Source organism: Sus scrofa, chromosome 1 (assembly GCF_000003025.6).
Source record: "Sus scrofa isolate TJ Tabasco breed Duroc chromosome 1, Sscrofa11.1, whole genome shotgun sequence".
Classification (NCBI taxonomy): domain Eukaryota; kingdom Metazoa; phylum Chordata; class Mammalia; order Artiodactyla; family Suidae; genus Sus; species Sus scrofa.
This window is the reverse complement of record NC_010443.5, coordinates 131,447,387-131,464,328: the sequence shown is the minus strand read 5'-3', so window position 1 is coordinate 131,464,328 and position 16,942 is coordinate 131,447,387. Positions and strand designations below refer to the sequence as shown.

The 16,942-nt window shown below is 40.1% G+C and overlaps 1 protein-coding gene across 6 annotated transcripts in view; it reads right to left on the bottom strand.

Moving 5' to 3' along the window:
- The window catches only part of GPR176 (G protein-coupled receptor 176), a 139,636-nt gene that overhangs the window by 30,639 nt on the left and 92,055 nt on the right, over nt 1-16,942 (bottom strand). The window contains exon 1 of one of the 6 annotated variants that reach the window (XM_021097935.1): nt 1,224-3,992. The exons of the other annotated variants lie outside the window; for them this stretch is intronic. The gene's annotated coding sequence lies outside the window, so the exon portion shown is untranslated. Of the gene's footprint in view, nt 1-1,223; nt 3,993-16,942 lie in introns of those variants that run through there. 6 annotated transcript variants of the gene reach the window in all.

Here is a 16,942-nt window from a genome sequence, read left to right as displayed (position 1 = left end):
CCTTTTCCACTACCATTCCAGATGTTATAGTAAAAGTACATTCTCTGTCTCTTCCTTTCATAGTTCAGCAAACAGCTTATTCATTTCATAAGGGCAAGCTATTTTTACCTCTCCGTGTTATCTTTTGCATTGCTATGTGTAAATTCACTCTCTTATCATCTCATTGAAATACAGTGCTCCTAACTCATCATATAATATAGGACTTTGCACCACTCTGTATTAGGACTCTAGTCCTATAGCCCCTCCCCAACACCCTTTGTTCAAGAAATGTTGGAGGCCAGCTCCGGCAGCCAGGGAATGTACACTTTTCCCAAAGGAGAGGGATGCGTGTCGGCTTTTGCAATGGAGACAGCCTCTTTGTCCCTTCTTTCAGGGTGCTGGACTGTTCAAATTTTATTGGCATAAGTGGTTGATTATATAGACAGTTTCTAACTACAGATTACATCATATAGGGTTAAAAGTACATTGGTTAACTTTTACATGGTATAGCAGCTATACATCATGTTCTAAGATCTTTGTTTTAACTAAATTTAGTGAGTACAATTTAAGGGCAATTAGGTACATACATCATGTGGAAAGGAGAAGACTCAGTACAAATCGTCCCATGGCCAGTCAGTCTCCACAAGTTGAAGAGGTCACAGACATAACAAATCTTGTTTTTAGACTAGTGCTTATCTTTAAAGTGTTACATCAGGGAGACAGTATAAGAAAATATAAACCAACTTAACTAGCTATCACTTAAAAGCTTCTATAACTCATAGCTAGGTGTCTTTTGTTCATGAATAATATATGTCTAACTTCTATGAACCTCATTAAAATCCCAACTCTAAAGTTTACGTTATAACTAGTTAGTAGACAAACACTACGTTTTAATTAAGTTGGATTTAAATAGGGGAAAGTCCTTCAGGATGAAATTTTTATTATATTATTGTTGTAATTTTGTTAAATCACCACAGGAAAATAAGAATGGAAAATAAGAATAATAAGCAAATAATCAGGAAAGACTGAGGAAAACTAAATAGCAAATAAAACAACAGGAAAAACTAGGTCACCCGGGAAACAATCCATGTTCTCCGTTGCAAACATGGAAATTGTTTTCCCAGGAAAGCCCCAATTCTTCCCCATCAACATCAAAATTAGAGCTGTGTAACCTGAGGCCTGCCCTTGGCTTGCACCATACTGGCAGGTCTCAGCCTGACCAGAAGCCCCCCTTCGGCATGTACCATTCAGGTGAGCTCCCTTCCTTGGTTAGGAACCTGCCTTTAGGTTTTTCTGCCATTAGGCAAGGTCCTTTTTTTGAGTCCCTGCATCTTCTTGGCTCCCTGCAAAGAAAGAAAAATTCAGAGACTTTATGAGACTTTTAGCCAGAGCCTTCAACGAAAAGAAGCAAATTTGGGGAACTTGGGGGAAGAAGGAGTTAATCTCTGCCTAGCACAAAGTATGGAGGAGATGCAATTTAAATGAGGGAGGCATCATCAGATGTGGAATCAGAAGCCGATGGTTGAAAAGGAAATAAAAAATGTGGCCATAACACAGACATCCAGACTTACGAGAGTCTATGTGAAATGCCCCATTTGAATCTGAAGAGGGCTGGTGCCCTGCAAGTAGGGGACAAAAACCAGCACAAAACACTCACTTGTATGTATTTATAAAGTAATTTATAAACAAGAAAAAAATTATACTTCTAAATCATTATTTTTATTATCCTTAGTTTGGGCCATTGTTAGATGGACCTATGTATTCTATTTAATCCTGAGTTAAATTATCCAGCCACTCCCATCCCATACACCAATCTCACCCCATACACCACCACCACCATGAAAGCTGCCATCAACTGAAACAGCTCCTGATCAGGCCCAGTTACAGTGAATTAAACAGCCACTCCCAAAATCACATTTTTCAAGTTGGCCCACATCTGGAATTTGAACATACCAGCTGACTGACAGAGCAATAGCACTTTTGGCCTGTGAAAAAGATTATTATATAAGCATAGCTCTGCCTGAGGTTGGAAAAAAGCCAAATTCCCAGCTAAGATGTCATCTGGATTTGAAATGCAATAAATCTCTTTCTAGAATAGATATGATTTTAAAAACACCAGACATCTGATGGCAGCAAGTGCAATTAACAGGAGGAAAAAAATGCTGACTTCAACAAAAAACAGCTTAAAGATCTGGGCATTTAGCCCAGTTTCAGAACATAGGGTAGTCAGTGCTATTATCTTTTCTATATGATTTTGACTCATTTCCTTCATTTAATTTTCCCTTCAATCCTAGGGGAGGCCTGGAAAGTAGAGAGCAAAAGCTGTTAAACTGCTAAGAAGATATTATTCTGTCACTTTCCACTGAAATTCTCTCTCTTTCCACTGCTGAAAGCAGAAATAATAGCATCAGTAAAGTGTCAGGAGGATTGCTACTAATGTTCTTTTTTCACCCAAATCCTAATACCACACAATTAACAGAATGATAATATATAATAAAAAGCCATTCAAAGTCCCAAATATTTTTTATGGCCCCTCCTACAAAGAGCAAAATCAGGTGCAGATTTCCCCCAATAACCTCTGGACAGCACCTAAATAATAACAGAACAGAAGATTGGTCCTCTAATGTCACAATTCATGAATACAATATGCGGTGCTTATAAAAATACAGTTTCCTGGTCCCATCACCAAACCTACTGATTCATAGTCTCTGGGGCTGAGCTTAGGAATCTATTTAATAAGCCTCCCCAGGTGATCTTGAAAAGGTAGTTTCAGACCACACTCTGGGAAACACTGCCATAAAATGTGTTTCACCTCAACCTGCTCTATATACTATCAGTTTAGATTTATACCTACTTAAGTATCCAAATCACAACTAGGCAGTACTCATGGTTCTACCATACACAGGGTCAGACAAAGGGGACAATGAACATAGATCAAGGAATGTTCTTTCAAACTGGTCCTAGTAACCCAATGGCAGCACCTCCACCTCACCCACCCCGACTGGAAAAAAAAAAAAAAAAAAAAAAAGATTGGGTGAGAATTTGAAGCAAGAATCAATAGGATATACAGATCCTGCCCCAGAAAGTGCCCATCTTTTTCCTTGGTTTGCTGCCTTAAGGAGAATATACCTTAGCAAACCCTCAACAGTACAAGGCTTTGAAGACTCAAACTTGGAGAGCCCAAAAATGACCTCAAACCACTTCAATGCCCTCTCAACCTCTTCCCTCTCCAGGTCCAACCAGAACATGTGCTAAGATAACTCTTCAGACTCTCCTAGGGTGATCAACCATGCTGGTTTTCTCAGGAGAAAGGGAGTATGCAGGATCCTGGACTTCCACTGCTGAAACTAGAAAAACCCAGGGCAAACTAAATGAAATATATGACTTCAGTTATAAACAAGGGACACAGCTTATCACTAGATGCCGACCTGCACCTACTCAACAAAGATAGCCTCATCATCATCACCTGGTTTGGAACAAATTTAAGCAACTCATTCTCCTCCCAGAAGCCAGTTATTGGAAACAGAACTGGATCTCTAGACGATTGCAGAGTGTTCCTCCTGGAACTCTTCCCATCTGCTCTCCCACAATTTGAACCACACCCCAACAGCCAGCTCCTCACAGCAAGTGTGTCACCAGCACCAGGGAGGCAACTCCATGGGGACCTCAAACCAAGGGAGTTAGTCTCGGCTAGGACACCACTCATTGAAAGGCCATCTCAAGATCAGGCCTAGGCCCAAAGTTCTGCTTCAAAAGTAGAAAATTCATAATGTAAAGTCTAACCAGAGTGCTCAGAGCAATCCAGTCACCTGGGGTCCTTGCTCAAGTGTGTCAGTCTTCAGAATCTGAAGCAAAAACCCAATTACTGCAAGGAAGAAAGTGAGTTTCCCATTCACCAGATTTATTTATTTATTTAGCTAGGATTTTATTTTTATTTTTTATTTTTTATTAGTTTATTTTTTTCCCACTGTACAGCAAGGGGATCAAGCCATCCTTACACGTATACATTTTTCCCCCACCCTTTGTTCTGTTGCAACATGAGTATCTAAACATAGTTCTCAATGCTACTCAGCAGGATCTCCTTGTAAATCTATTCTAAGTTGTGTCTGATAAGCCCAAGTCCCTGATCCCTCCCACTCCCTCCCTCTCCCATCAGGCAGCCACAAGTCTATTTTCCAAGTCCATGATTTTATTTTCTGTGGAGATGTTCATTTGTGCTGGATGTTAGATTCCAGTTATAAGTGATATCATATGGTATTTGTCTTTGTCTTTCTGACTTATTTAACTCAGTATGAGATTCTCTAGTTCCATCCATGTTGCTGCAAATGGCATTATGTCATTCTTTTTTATGGCTGAGTAGTATTCCATTGTGTATATATACCACCTCTTCCTAATCCAATCATCTGTCGATGGACATTTGGATTGTTTCCATGTCCTGGCTATTGTGAATAGTGCTGCAATGAACATGCGGGTGCATGTGTCTCTTTTAAGTAGAGCTTTGTCCGGATAGATGCCCAAGAGTGGGATTGCGGGGTCATATGGAAGTTCTATGTATAGATTTCTAAGGTATCTCCAAACTGTTCTCCATAGTGGTTGTACCAGTTTACATTCCCACCAACAGTGCAGGAGGGTTCCCTTTTCTCCACAACCCCTCCAGCACTTGTTATTTGTGGACTTATTAATGAGGGCCATTCGGAATGGTGTGAGGTGGTATCTCATGGTTGTTTTGATTTGCATTTCTGTGATAATCAGGATGTTGCGCATTTTTTCAAGTGTTTGTTGGCCATCTGTATATCTTCCTTGGAGAACAGTCCATTCAGGTCTTTTGCCCATTTTTCCATTGGTTGATTAGCTTTTTTGCTGTTGAGTTGTATGAGTTGCTTATATATTCTAGAGATTAAGCCCTTGTCCATTGCATCATTTGACACTATTTTCTCCCATTCTGTAAATTGTCTTTTTGTTTTCTTTTGGGCTTCCTTTACTGTGCAAAAGCTTTTCAGTTTGATTAGGTCCCATTGGTTTATTTTTGCTCTAATTTCTATTGCTTTGGGAGACGGACCTGAGAAAATATTCATGATGTTGATGTCAGAGAGTGTTTTGCCTATGTTCTCTTCTAGGATTTTGATGGTGTCCTGTCTTATATTTAAGCCTTTCAGCCATTTTGAGTTTATTTTTGTGCATGGTGTGAGGGTGTGTTCTAATTTCATTGCTTTGCATGTTGCTGTCCAGGTTTCCCAGCAATGCTTGCTGAATAGACTTTCCTTTTCCCATTTTATGTTCTTGCCTCCCTTGTCAAAGATTAATTGACCATAGGTGTCTGGGTTTATTTCCGGATTCTCTATTCTGTTCCATTGGTCTGTCTGTCTGTTTTGATACCAGTACCATGCTGTTTTGATGACTGTAGCTTTGTAACATTTTTTAAGTCTGGGAGAGTTATGCCTCCTGCTTCGTTTTTGTTTCTCAGGATTGCTTTGATGATCCCGGGTCTTCTGTTGTTCCATATAAATGTTTGGATTGTTTATTCTAGTTCTGTGAAAAATGTCATGGGTAATTTGATAGGGATTGCATTGAATCTATACATTGCTTTGGATAGTATGGCTGTTTTTACAATATTGATTTTTCCAATCCATGAACATGGACTATCTTTCCATTTCTTTCCATCTTCTTTGATTTCTTTGATTATGGTTTTATAGTTCGCAGCATATAAGTCCTTTACCTCCTTGGTCAGGTGTATTCTGAGGTATTTGATTTTGGGAGGTACAATTTTAAATGGTATTGTATTTTTGTATTCCTTTTCTAATATTTCATTGCTAGTATACAGAAATGCAACTGACTTCTGAATGTTAATCTTATAGCCTGCTACTTTGCTGAATTTATTAATCAGTTCAAGTAGTTTTTGGGTTGAGTCCTTAGTGTTTTCTATGTATAGTATCATGTTGTCTGCATACAGTGACAGTTTTATCTCTTGTCTTCCTATATGGATGCCTTTTATTTCTTTTGTTTGTCTAATTGCTGTGGCTAGGCCTTCCAAAACTATGTTGAATAGCAGTGGTGAGAGTGGGCATCCCTGTCTTGTTCCAAATTTGGTGAGAAGACTTTCACTTTTTTCCCATTGAGTATTATATTTGCTGTGGGTTTATCATAAATGGCTTTGATTATGTTCAGGAATGTTCCCTCTATACCCACTTTGGCGAGGGTCTTTATCATGAATGGATGGTGGACTTTGTCAAATGCTTTTTCTGCGTCTATTGAGATGATCATATGATTTTTTACTTTTCTTTTGTTAATATGGTGTATGACGTTGATTGATTTGTGTATGTTGAACCATCCTTGTGAACCTGGCATGAACCCTACCTGGTCATGGTATATGATTTTTTTGATATGTTGTTGGATTTGGTTGGCTAAGATTTTGTTGAAAATTTTTGCATCTATATTCATCAAAGATATTTGCCAATAGTTTTCTTTTTTGGTGGTAAATTTGTCTGGTTTTGGAATTAGGGTGATGGTTGCATCATAGAATGTCTTTGGGAGTATTCCTTCTTCTTCAGCCTTTTGAAAGAGTTTAAGGATGATGGGCACCAGTTCCTCTTTATATGTTTGATAGAATTCGCATGTGCCATTCACCAGACTTTAAACTTGCTTTTCCTACTAGATAACATCTAGAAGTTAGAGAAAAACTAACAAGTTAACAAAAGATAAATTTCAGAGAGTACTAAGCAGTGATAGAGTGAAAAAGGGAGGTACTTGTTAGACCATCTTTTTTTTTTTTCTTTTTACAGCCTCACCTGTGATATATGTAAGTGCTGGGGCTAGGAGTTGAACTAGCACTACAGCCACTGGCCTACGCCACAGCCACAGCAACACCAGATCTGAGCTGCATCTGTGACCTACACCACAGCTCACAGCAACACCAGATCCTTAACCCACTGAGCGAGTCCAGGGATCAAACCTGCATCCTCAGGGACATTTTGTTGGGTTCTTAACCTGCTAAGCCATAATGGGAACTCCTGCTAGACCATCTTAAGTGGCTTCAAACTTGGCTATACACAGGAATGCCCTGAATGCTTCAGAAAGTCTAATGCCTGGGCCTCTCTCAGAGGCCTTGATTTAATCTGTCTGGGATGAATTCACCTTGGCTTGGAGATTTTTTTAACACTCCCCAGGTGATTCCAAGCAGTAGAAAACCCCTGCTTCAGGTAGAAAGGGAGGGTGTCACTGAGAAAGAGACTTGTGAGCAGAGCTCTTAGTGAATAAGAGGGATCTGGGGAAAGAACATTCCAGAAAGTGCAAGTCCTTGGAACAGGGATAAGCTTGGAGTTCCAGGAACAGAAACAACATGAGGCCCAAGAGGCAGGGGCTTTGTGCCTAGACCCTGGGCCTGACCAGTGCATGGAATATAGTTGAGGCTTTATATATATATATGACATATATTTGTTGAGAAAATTAATTTTAAAAAGGCCAATGTGCCTGAAGTGAAGTCAACAAAAAGGCAGGAGGCATCTGGCAGAGGGAGGAAAAACAGGCATGGGGGAGCCTCCATGGCCCACAGGGCACAATCCTCCCTCTAAGTATAATTTAAAACTTTGGACACTATATTTAAACTAAACCCAAGAAGACTGAAAAGTAGAAAGAAGAAGCAGAGAGAAGTCAGAAACTTGGGACCCAGAGAACAATATGGTGGTGAATTCTCTGGTTTTTTATTTTGCCTCCTGTTTCCCAGACTTGAAGCTGAATATGTCAGCAACCTGGAAACATTAACGGACAAAGATAAAAATAAAACAAAACAAACAAAAAGCCTGCTCTTTTCTACCAAAGGACTAGAAAGGAGGCAGCCTAACAAAATAGAAAATTTTAGACAATTACTCCAGTTAATTAGCACAGAAAACACTGTTACTCCACCCACACATGCTGAGAGAGGCCCAGACTTCCAACCTCACCACGTTGTAATGAAGGAAGGCATAGGAGAGAGTAAGGAAGTTCTCCACAGATCAGTGGTGACAAGGCCCCAAAACAGTCTGCGAAGGTCACATAGGGAGAGGTAATATAATACTTCTACCTCTCACACCCAGGAGGTATCAGTAGGGGCCTACTGGGGAGCCAGAGATAATATCTTACCCATCTCCACTGTTGGGCATCAATGGAGATGAAGTGGGGAACCTGGGCCTCTATCTTCATTTGACAGTAATGAAGCAGTGCACTCACTTCCCTTATCAATGGAATCAGAAAGCACCACCTAAAATAGAGGGATAATTAAGATCTAGGGCCTCATAATTCCCAAAACATCCAGGTTTCTATTGAAAAAGCACTCATCATACCAAGAATATGAAAATCTCAAACTGAAGGGAAAAAGACAATCAACAGATGCTAACACCAAGGTGACAGATGTTAGAATTATTTAACAAGTATTTTAAAGCAACGATCATAAAAATGCTCCAATAAGCAATTATGAACAGTCTTGAAACAAAGAATAATATAGAAACTGTCACAAAAGAAATAGAAGATATAGAGAAGAACCAAACGAAATTTTACAGCTGAAGTAGTCAATAAACCAAAATTTAAAAACTCAATGAATGGCCTCAATAGCATAATAGAGGGGACAGAGGGAAGAAACAGTGAACTAGAATATAGAACAATAGAAACTACCCATCTGAGAAAGTAGATTAAAAAATGTTGAACCAAGGCTCTGGGATCTGTGGAACTATGTAACAAAAGATCTAACATTCATGTCATTAAAATTCTGGAAGGAGAGGAGAAAGATGGTGAAGCTGAAAAAGTACTTGAAGAAATAATGACTGAAAATTTCCCAGATTTGGCAAAAGACAAAAATACATAGATTCGAGTAGAGTGAACCCCAAAGAAGATACTCTCAAGGAAATCCACACTAGGACACATCACATCATAGTCAATTTCTGAAAGAAAACTAAAGATGGGGACAAAAATCTTTTCTTTTTTTTTTTCTTTTTTTTTTTTTTTTAGGGCTGCACCCACAGCATACAGAGGTTCCCAGACCAGGGGTCAAATCAGAGCTGTAGCCACTGGCCTACACCACAGCTAGAGCAACTCAGGATCTAGAGCCAAGTCTGCAACCTACACCACAGCTCACCAAAATGCCAGATCCTTAACCCACTGAGTAAGGCCAGGGATCAAACCTGTGTCCTCATGGATGCTAGTAAGACTCGTTTCCACTGAGCCATGACAGGAACTCCCAGGACAAAAATCTTGAAAACGATAAACAAGAGAAAAATGAAACCTTATTTAAACTCATTTAAAATATAAAGTGGGAGTTCCCATCGTGGCACAGTGGTTAATGAATCTGACTAGGAACCATGAGGTTGCGGGTTCGGTCCCTGCCCTTGCTCAGTGGGTTAACGATCCGGCGTTGCCGTGAGCTGTGGTGTAGGTCTCAGACGCGACTCGGATCCCGCGTTGCTGTGGCTCTGGTGTAGACTGGTGGCTACAGCTCTGACTTGACCCCTAGCCTGGGAACCTCCACATGCCGTGGGAGCAGCCCAAGAAATAGCAAAAAAAAAAAAGGACAAAAAATATATGTATATAAAGTGAAAAAACAATTCAAACGATAGCAGATTTTTCACCAGAAATCATGGAGGCCAGAAAGAAGTAGCACAACACCTTCCAAGTGCTAAAAGAAAAGAATTGCCAAGCCAAAATCATATATCTAGTGAAAAAATCCCTCAAGAATGAAGGGTAAGCAGACCTACCCTAAAAGAGTGACTTAAAAAAAATGATAAAGGGGGGACTCTTGGAATTTCTGGAGGAAAAAAAAAAGGAAACAGTAAAAATATAAGAAAATACAATACATTTTTCTTCTCTTAAGATTTCTAAATTATGTTTGATGGTTGAAATCAAAATTTTAACAATGTCTAATGTGTTAAATGTACAAATGTATACAGAGGAAATATTTACAAGGATTATATTACAAATGGGGAAGGGTAAAGGAGATGAAAGTTTCTATACCATGAACTGGCAAAATGACAGCACCAGTAGACTGTGATATATTATATGTATATAATATAATGCCTAGAGCAATCACCAAAAAAACTATACAAAGAGATATATTCAAAAACACCTTAGGAGTTCCCATTGTGGCTCAGTGGTTAACGAATCCGACTAGGAACCATGAGGTTTGGGGTCGATCCCTGGCCTTGCTCAGTGGGTTAAGGATCCAGTGTTGCCGTGAGCTGTGGTGTAGGTTGCAGATGTGGCTCAGATCCCATGTTGCTGTGGCTCTGGCGTAGGCCGTTGGTTACAGCTCTGATTCAACCCCTGGGAACCTCCATATGCCGTGGGAGCAACCCAAGAAATGGCAAAAAGACAAACAAAAAACAAAAAAACACTACAGATAAATAAAAATGGAATTCTAAAAAATGATCAAGAAATCCACAGGAAAGTCGGAAAAGAGAAACAAAAAAGTGAGAGAACAAAGAGAAAAAAAGATAAAACGTCAGACTTAAGCCCTAACATATCAACACATTAAATGCAAACAGTCCAAATATACCAAGTATAAGACAGAGATAGGCAAACAAAATAAAACAAATTTGACCCAACTGTATGCTGTCTCCAAGAAACTCATTTAAAATATAATAATATACATGGGTTGAGAGCAGAAGAATGAAAAAATATGTATCATGAAAAAAACAGTGGTGACTGTATTAATATCATATAAAATAGAATTACAACCACAAAAATTACCAGAGAGGAACACTATATAATAATAAGAGTGAATCCAACAAAAAGACATAAATGAATGTTCATCAAAGAACAAAATATGTTTAAATTTTTTTTTTTTTTTTTTTTTTTTTTTTTTTTTTTTTTTTTTTTTTTTTTTTTTTTTTTTCTATTTTTGGCGGTCCAGACATGAGGTTCCAGTATCGAATCACGTAAACTACCAGACACAGCATCAGTCTGAACTAACAACTACAACAATAAATAAAAGAAGCAATATGTCTAGTGATTTAACCATGCCAACAATAAATATGTTTAAATTTTAACAGCAATTCTACACAATCTCTTATTTGTATACTGGGTCACTTTGCTGTATAGCAGAAATTGACAGAATATTGTAAATCAACTTTTAATTATACTTTAATTTAAAAATAAATAGAAGATGAAGGAACACTTTCCAATTCACAAATAAAGTACAAAAAGGAAAGGAAAGAAGGAAGGAAAGAAGGGAAGGAGTGGAGGTGAAAGAGAGAGAACTTGCAAGCAAAATCCCGCATGAATATATACACAAAAATCCTTAAATATTAGCAAATAGAATTCAGCAATATATGAAAATAATTGTGCACCATTCCCAAGATTACTTCAACATTTGAAAATCAAACAATGTAATCTACTATATTAACACACAAAAGATGATCATATCAATCAAAGCAGAAAAGGCATGTGAAAACTTTTTAACTCAGTGAATTTTATTATATTTATAGTTGTACAGCCATCATCACAACCTAATTTTACAACATTTCCATCACAAACTTGAAATCTTTCAGCTTTTCACCACTGAGAATGATGTTAGCTATGGGTTTGTCATATATGGCCTTTATTATGTTGAGGTAGGTTCCCTCTATGCCCACTTTCTAGAGGATTTTGATCAGAACTGGGTGTTGGATTTTGTCAAAGGCTTTTTCTGCATCTACTGAGAGGATCATATGATTTTTATCCTTCAGTTTGTTAATGTGGTGTATCACACTGATTGATTTGAGGATATTAAAGAATACTTGCATTCTTGGGATAAATCCCACTTGATTATGGCGTATGATCCTTTTAATGTATTGTTGGAGTCAATTTGCTAGTATTTTGTTGGGGATGTTTGCATCTATGTTCATCAATGATATTGGCTTGTAAATTTCTTTTTTGTGGTATCTTTGTCTGGTTTCAGTATCATGGTGATGGTGACCTCACAGAATGAGTTTGGGAGTGTCCCTTCCTCTGAAATTTTTTGGAATAGTTTCAGAAGATAGTTGTCAACTTTTCTCTAAAAGTTTGATAGAATTCACCTGGGAAGCGATCTGATTCTGAACTTTTGTTTGTTGAAAGTTTTCACATCACAGTTTCAATTTCAGTACTTTTGACTGGTCCATTCATCTTTTCTATTTTGTCTTGGTTTAGTCTTGGAAGATTGTACTTTTCTAAGAATTTGTCCATTTCTTCTAGGTTGACCATTTTATTGGCATACAGTTGCTTGTAGAAGTCTCTTATGATCTTTGAATTTCTGTGATGTCCATTGTTACTTCTTTTTCATTTCTAAGTGTATTGGTTTGAGTCCTCTCTCTTTTTTTCTTCAGAGTCTAGCTAAGGGTTTATCAATTTTTTTGATCTTTTCAAAGAACCAGCTTTTAGTTTCAATGATCTTTTCTATGGTTTCTATTTCACTGATTTCTGCTCTGATCTTCATGATTTCTTTCCTTCTGCTAACTGTGAGTTTGTCTGTTCTTCTTTGTCTAGTTTCTTTATATGTGAAGTTAGGTTGTTTGAGATTTTTCTTACTTCCTGAGATAGTCTTTTCTTAATATAAATTCCCCTCTTGGAACCGCTCTTGCTGCATCCCATAGGTTTTAAATTGTTGTATCTTTGTTACCATTTGTTTCTAGGTTTTTTTTTTAATTTCCTCTTTGATTTCTTCAGTGATCCATTGGTGGTTCAGTAGCACATTGTTCAGTCTCAACATGTTTGTGTTCTTTGCAGTTACTTTCTTGTTGTTGATTCCCAGCTGTATAGCATTGTGGTCAGAAAAGAGGCTTTATGTGATTTCAATTTTCTTAAATTTACAAAGGCTGTATTTGTTCCCCAGAATGTGATCAATCCTAGAGAATGTTCTGTGTGCACTTGAGAAGAATGTGTATTCTGCTGCTTTGGGATTGAATGGTCTATAAGTATATATTAGGTCGATCTGGTCTAATGCATCATTTAAGGCCTGTGTTTCCTTGTTGATTTTCTGCCTTGATGTGCACTGCTGTAAGTGGGGTGTTAAAGTCCCCCGCTATTATTGCATTACTGTCAATTTCTCCTTTTAAGGTTGTTAGTTTCCTTATATACTGAGGTGATCCTATGTTGGGTTGTTATATCTTTTTTCTTGGATTGATACTTTGATCATTATGCAATGTCCTTCTTTGTCTCTTATAATATTCTTTAAGGTCTGTTTTGTCTGATATGAGTATTGCTACCCCAGCTTTCTTTTGAATCCCATTTCCATGGAATATTTTCTTCCATCCTCTCAATTTCAATTTGTATGTGTCCCCAGAAATGAAGTGGGTCTCTTGAAGACAGCATATATATGGTTCTTATTTTGGTATCAATTCAGCCATTCTATGTCTTTTGGTTGGGGCACTTAGTTCATTTACATTTAAGGTAATTATTGATATGTATGTTCTTACTGCCATCTTATTAATTGTTTTGGATTTGTTTTTTTGGTCTTTTTTCTTCCCTTCTTCTCTTGTTTTCTCGTGGTTTGATGACTATCTTCATTCAATGTTGTGTTTGGATTGCTTTTTCTTATTTCTGTGTGTATCTGTTGCAGATCTTTGGTTTGTAGTTACCATGAAGTTTTGATATAGGAGTCTGTACATAAAAGATTATTTTAAGTTGTTGGTCTCTTAATTGCAAGTGCATCTCCAGTGTCCTGCATTTGCATCCTCCTCTTCTCATAATTTCTGTTTTTGGTAGCATATTTGTGTATGGATGATTTCCTACTTTTACTACATGTATGCCTTTACTGGTGAGCCTTGTCCTTTGTAATATTTTTGTTTCTAGTTGTGGCCTTTTCTTTTCCCCCTAGACAAGTTCCTTTACTATTTGTTGTAAAGCTGGTTTAGTGGTGCTGAATTCCCTTAGCTTTGCTTGTATATAAAGCTTTTGATTTCTCCTTCAAATCCAAATGTGAGGCTTGCTGGGTAGAGTAACCTTGGTTGGAGGTTTTTGCCTTTCATCATTTTATCATGCCACTCCCTCCTGGCCTGCAGAGTCTCTGCTGAAAAATCAACCAATAACGTTAATGGGGTTCCCTTGTATGTTATTTATTTCTTTCCCTTGTTGCTTTCAATATTTTCTCTCTGTCTTTAATTTTGGTCAGTTTGATTAATATGTGTTCCTCCTTGGGTTTATTTTATATGGCACTCATTATGATCCTTCCCCATGATAGGCAAGATTTTGGCTATTATCTCTTCAGATATTTTCTCTGGCCCTTTCTCTCTCTTCTTCTTCTTCTGGCATCCCTATAATATGGATGTTGGTGCAATTAAAGTTGTCCCAGCATTCTCTTAGACTGTCTTCATTTCTTTTCAGTCTTTTTTGTCTCTTTTCTGTTTTGCATCAGTGATTTCAACCAGTCTGTCTTCCACCTCATTAATTCAGTATTCTGCCTCCTGTATTCTGCTGTTGGTACCTTCTAATGAATTTTTAATTTCAGTTATGCTATTCTGCGTCTCTGCTTGCTTAATCTCTAAACGGTATTTCTTTGTTCAATGTTTCTTGTAATTTATCAATCTTTGCCTCAAGTTTATTTTCAAAATCTTTAATCATTTTTACTATTTAAAGTCTAAAGTCTAAAAAAAAAATGTTTAGGAGGTGGAACGAGATGGCGGAGGAGTAAGAAGTCGAGCTCATCTTCTCCCACAAACAGATCAAAAAAACACATCTACATGTAAAACGGCTCACACAGAGCATCAACCAAATGCTGGCAGAAGAACTTAAACCTCCAAAAAGGGCAAGAATCTCAACATAACTGGGTAGAACAAAAGAAAGAGAGAGAGAGAGAAAAGGAATCAGGACAAGACCGGCATTCCTGAGAGGGAGCTGTGAAGGAGAAAAGGAACCCACATCCTGGGAAACCACCTAACTGACGGGAAGATCAGCCAAGTTGGAGGGACCTCAGAGTCGCCAGGAAAAGCAAAGAAGTTGGACTGAGAACAGCAGGGCAGAGAGAGAGACACACAGATGGTCTTAACCACCAGCTGGGATGCTACAGTCTCAGACACTTGGGTGGGAGCTGGGAGCTGAAACTTAGGCTCCAGAGGTTGGTCCCAGGGAGAGGACTGGGATTGGCAGTGTGGAAACAGCCCAAGGGGCTGTGGAGCAGTGCACCATGGGTAGAGGAGCAATATGCTACGGGCTGGGGAGTGGAATGCCATGGCAGAGGGAACCCAGGAGAAGGTCCAGGCCCACAGGAGAGCCAGGCACCATTGTAGAGGAGGGGAGGAGGGGTGGATTACCATGGGAAACTCCCTGTGCCCAAGCATGCACGCATTCCTGTGGGCTTTCAGAGGGTGGGGTGGCTCTGGCGCAGGCCATGGGCAGCGAGAAGCCACTTGCTACCTGACAGGAGATAAGACAGCTCTGGCAAAGGCTGTGGGAGGCAAGAAGCCACTTGCTAGCTGACTGGAGACTGGGAGGCCCTGGTGCAGCCTGCATCTGGCGAGAAGCATCTTGCTCGTATACAGGACATTGGGTGCTTCTATGCAGGCTACCGGTGGCCAGGCACCTCTTGTGTGGGATAAGGGCATCAGGGGGATAAGTGCGAGGTGGTACATACCAAGCACCATACACTGTTGTTCTCACTCCCCTGGAAACACACCCAACCTGCAGCAGCCAATGCTAAATGCTCTGGGCAGCGCCCAGACACTTGGTCACTGTCCCTTCCCAAGACCCTACAACTAGGAGCACCTGGTGCAGCACCTCCTGCAGGGCCTAAGTGGGACAGGGTGCTTCTTGTGTGACCTGCAGTTGGAGGGGGCAAACCACCACAGTTATCCCTGACTCCAGAGGTGGGCGTGGCCCAACGCCACTGGGTATACCTGAACAAAAATCACTTGCAGCCTCAACCACCTCAGAGGGCACCACAGAGTAGGACATTGCGACGGAAAACCACCTGCTGTTGTCCTCACTCCCCTGGGAGCATACCTGCCCTGCTTCTGCCACTGCCAAATGCTCTGGACAGTGCCCAGACGCTTCATCACTGTCCCTTCCCAGGAACCTACAACTAGGAACAACTTGTGCAGCACCTCCTGTGGGGGCTAAGCACAATGAGGTGCTTCTTGCATGGTCTACAGGAGGTGGGGGCAAACCACCACAGTTATCTCTGACTCCAGAAGTGGGAGTGGCCTGCTACCGCTAGGGGTCTGTAAACAGGCACCACTTGCAGCCCCAGTCATCTCAAGGGCACCACAGAGGAGGGCACTGTGACTGAACACCATCTGTTGGTGCTCTCACATCCCTGGGAACACACCAGCCCTGCTGCTGCCACTGCTGAATGCTCCGGGCACCACCCACATGCCTGATCTCTCTCACTTCCCAGGATCATGCAATTAGGAACAGCCTGTGCAGCACCTCCTATGTGGGCTAAGTGAGACGGGTTGCTTCATGCATGGTCTACAGGTTGTGGGGGCAAACCACTGCAGTTATCACTGACTCCAGAGGTGGTCATGGCCCACTACCACTAGGGGTCCCTGAAGAGGCACCACCTGCGATTCTAATCACCTCAGAGGAGGCACTGCAATCGAACACTAGCTGTTGTGGCTCTCACTCCCCTGGGAACTCACACACCCTGCTGCTGCCAAATGCTCCAGTCACTTTGTAGATCTGCCTAGAACTCATTACCACTTCCAAGGGCCCTGCAACTAGGAGTAGCCTGAGCCACCATCCTGCAGGTCCTTGCTGCTGTTGAGAGCCCAGCAACCAGGCATTGACTGCTGGCCCTACCCATTGCCTCCTTCTCCCCGAAAACATGCTGAGCATCCTGGGGATAACAGCCTGCTCACACCGAAAAAAGAGACAGCTAATATTCTATTTCCCACACCAAAAATAAATAGTAACCTCCCCCCCCTCAAAAAAAATACAAAGGCGTGATCTTGCATAGAAGTAGCCTTATAAGACCACAGTTTGGCTTCCTCAAACTCACAGAAAAAGAAAAACATAAGCAAGATGAAGAAGTTCAGAAACCATTCCCAGT